This window comes from Peromyscus californicus, unplaced genomic scaffold (genome assembly GCF_007827085.1).
Source record: "Peromyscus californicus insignis strain IS unplaced genomic scaffold, ASM782708v3 Scaffold_8__1_contigs__length_139910024, whole genome shotgun sequence".
Classification (NCBI taxonomy): domain Eukaryota; kingdom Metazoa; phylum Chordata; class Mammalia; order Rodentia; family Cricetidae; genus Peromyscus; species Peromyscus californicus.
In genome coordinates, this window is record NW_026294606.1 from 62,787,389 (window position 1) to 62,791,362 (window position 3,974).

Consider the following 3,974-nt stretch of genomic DNA (forward strand, 5'->3'; position numbering starts at 1 on the left):
GCCTATCTCTTATCTTATATGTAAGCCCCTCAGGCCAGGCCCCTCTCCCAGGACCTCCTACTGACCCGTTCCACCCAAAAATACTCTAACTGCCCTAACTGCTGGACCCTGCCCCCACCCTACAGAGTCAAAAGCCCAATCTCTGGACGTAAAATCCCACCAATCTCTACCCTGAAAAGTTCCACCCCTTCCCATGAAGCTGTATAACAAGCCCTGCCTGTTTCCTGTTCAGTTGGCTGCTGTTTCTCGCCCAAGCAAAGGCAGCCATCCTCCTGATTCTTTCCCTCCCAATAAATCTCTTCTGTGAGGTTTGTTGTGCGGTGTGGACTTTGTGGTATTCCTTGGCTCCTGGCTGCCAGGATACCTTTCTATCCAAACTGTAATGCTTACATTATAAATTTAGCCATATTCTTTTATGTTCATATCTATATATTTCTGAAGCTTTCTGTAAGGTTATTTTTCAGTGTACTCTTGTGTGTGTGTGTGTGTGTGTGTGTGTACTATATATGTTTGTATGCACCTGGGGGTGGCAGAGGAAGGTATCAGTTTTCCTATCACCCTTATCCACCTTATTCCCTTGATACAGGGTCTCTGGATCTCTCATTGACCTTGGAGCTAGCCAGCAAGCCCCATGAATCCTTTTGTCTACCCCACCCTGCTCCGGCCCCCTGACTCCCAGTGCTGGTGTTACAGGCACATAAATCCATGTTTGACTTTTTATGTGGGTTCTGGGGATCTGAACTCAGTTCCTAATGCTTGAGTAGCAAGCACTCTTCCCCCCAGCAAGCCACCATCACCCACAGGCTCTCCTCAAACTTTCAGTCTTCCTCTGTGTCCCTCCAGAGTGTTGGGATTGCAGGTGTGTACCATCACATCTGGATCCTCAGTTCACTCCCAAAGAGTAGGATTAAAATGTGTATGATGTCAAACAGGCAGTGGGAGAGTCCACAACTAAAGAACATTATTTATTTGTTGTTTATCGAGACAGGGTCTCACTATGTAGCCTAGGCTGACCTTACACTCCTTCTTCAGTCTCTGGAGTAGCTTGGGTTACAGGGATACCATCATCAGGCTCTACTTAAAACTTGTTTTCTTCTCTCTCTCTCTCTCTCTCTCTCTCTCTCTCTCTCTCTCTCTGTCTTTTGGTTTTTCGAGACAAGTTTCTCTGTGTAGTGTTTTTTGGTGCCTGTTCTGGATCTCTCTCTGTAGACCAGGCTGGCCTCGATCCACCTGACTCTGCCTCTTGAGTGCTGGGATTAAAGGAGTGTGCCACCACCGCCTGGCAAAACTTGTCTTCTTAATTTCTAAAGCTTGAGAGGTAAACCAGTAGGTGCCAAATTATATCAATTTTTTTTTTTAATTCAGCAAAGCCTTGTGTCTCTTCCATAGGATGGGCATTGAGTGGTGATAAATATCTTTTTTGGTCCTGTGACTACCTGCCATGGGAGGGGTGTGTGCAGTGGCCACTCACAGGGAGGTTTCGCCCCACCAGGTCCTCCTGGGGCCACTATTGCCACTGCCCTGGTCCCTGGCAGCAGTTGCCTGCGCTCCCACACCTCTGTTGGTGCTCAAGCCAGACCAGGCCTGTTCCTCCTAGCCTTCTCCTTCTCTTCTCCTAGGTGTGGTCACCAAGGGGCGGGGCGGGGGGGGGGGGAGTGTTTATATGCATCCTGTCTAGTGTCTTTCTACAGCGCTTGTCTCATCTCCCTGGAGTCACTTCCTGTTCTCTCCCAGACTCGGAGTTCTGGTCCTCGTACCAGCAGACCAGGGGGGCTTTTCATTTTGAATGAGCCTGGGTCATCTTGAATCTGGGCCTGGAGCCTGCACAGCTGAGTCTTTAGGGAGAAGGAAGGCAGTGTGCCAGGCCCTGCAGCTAGGGCAGGAGCCTCTGACCTCTGATTTGGAAGAACCACGTCAAGGGAAGGTCTTTGTTCCCTGCTTCCATCCCTTCCCCGCTAACCCCCGGGCCTTGATTTGAAACTCAGAATTGCCCTCTGCACAGGGCTCCTAACCAGCTAGATGGGTTGCCTAGTTGCCCCCTGAAGCCCTTAGAAGTCACAGCAGTTACTGGAAAGATGGGGAGGCCTCAGTGTGGGGCTCTAGCCAGAGCTGCAGGTTCCAAGAGGACAAGGGTGAGAAGGTACATGGACCCCATGTATCTAGCCCCATTCCTTTATGGTATAACCGCTGTGCAAACTCTGGCCCCTCTAACCATCTTGGCACAGACAATGACAATTGCGCCCGTGTCTGTAAATGGTATTGCTGACACGTCTATCCCATTCTGCTGGGATGTGCCTGCATCAAAGCACATAGTGTTTCCTGCCTTGGGAGGCTCTACCCTTCGCCCAAGCTTGTTGCTATTTTTGTACATTTTTTCTGGCAATAACTACCTTCTGTGCCTTTAGGCCAGATTGTAAAAAGAACACCTCACCATTTCCTTTTAAGTTTTTTTTTTTTTCCCTCAGTTCAGTCATCCACCTCCTACAGTCTTAATTCTAGGAATGATTTACTATTTCTGAAAATGAGATCCAGCCAGGGGTGTGGGCACACCTCTGCAATCCCAGCACTTGGGAGGTGGAGGCAAAAGGATCAGGAGTCCAAGGTGATTCTGGGCTCAATAGTGAGTCTGAGGCCAGCCTGGGCTACACGAGACTTTACAAAAACAAACAAATCGAGCCGGGCGGTGGTGGCGCACGCCTTTAATCCCAGCACTCGGGAGGCAGAGCCAGGCGGATCTCTGTGAGTTCGAGGCCAGCCTGGTCTCCAAAGCGAGTTCCAGGAAAGGCGCAAAGCTACACAGAGAAACCCTGTCTCGAAAAAAACCAAAAAACAAACAAACAAACAAACAAATCGGTGCCACATGATCTCAAAATTTTTGGCCACTGGATTTCTGATTCCACATAGTATTCTACAGCATGTTAGTGAGGAGGAAAGAGGTATTGAAAGGACTGAGCACCTTGAACCTAGGTATGGAGAGGGTCTAAAAGGCCCCAGGGCTGGTGTGAACCGGGTAGCTGTTAGACTGGTTGGAGGGGGAAGGGCTTCCACCCACATGGAGGATCACCTGCCTCTGAGTCCCCAGCCTGTGGCTGCTTACTACGGGACTGACCCTTGGAGCCCCACGGGGGTTGATCGGGATGAGCCATACTTAGTTCTCAGGGTCATCGAAGGGCCTGAGTGGGATCATAGGCTTAGTCCATGACTGGCTCACACCTCCATCATCATAGCTATTGTCCACACCACGGTGACAGCAGGGAAGTCCCTCATGGACCTGGGGTCCTGAAGCAAGCCCTGGAGTGATGGCTGCGGCAGGGTAGGGCCCTCTGGTATTCCACAGAGGTCCCCATCCAGCACGCAGCCTGTGGGTCCTGGCTTCCCCGCTTAGAGACACACCAATTGTTTTAGATTCTGTTCCACAGAGAACTGAGCTGCAGGGCTTGCCCACTTTCTAAAAATATGTGTCCAGAGTTTATTTTTCTTCTCTGGGGCTGGGTTTGTCTGGCTTCCTGCTCAGAAGCCCAACGCTGGATAAAGCCACGCATCTGAGCTCACACTTCATGTCTCTTTTCTCAGCCCGTGGAGGATACGGCACTCTTCCCAGAGCCTCCCTTCTGGGTCTCCTCCCTGGAGGCAATGCCAGCCCAGCTCTGCCAGAACACTGGGGCACTGTGTGGCCAGCAATGGCCCTCAGATGTGTCCCACATACACCACTTTCTTACTATGTGGACCAGGCTAGCCTGGAACTCAGAGATCCACCTGCCTCTCCTCCTGAGTGCTGAGATTAAAGGCGCACACCACCATGCCTGGCAGAGTCCAGAGTTTCAGAGGCCCTTTGTGAGACTGTGATGCATGGCCAGAAAACAGAAAGAGTATTCCTCTGCCAGGGTGCACATGGAAGAAGTACCCTAAGGTGCAGAATGGGTGCTGGACTACAGTATCTTTGAGGTGGGGGTCACATTACACGTAGGTCTGCA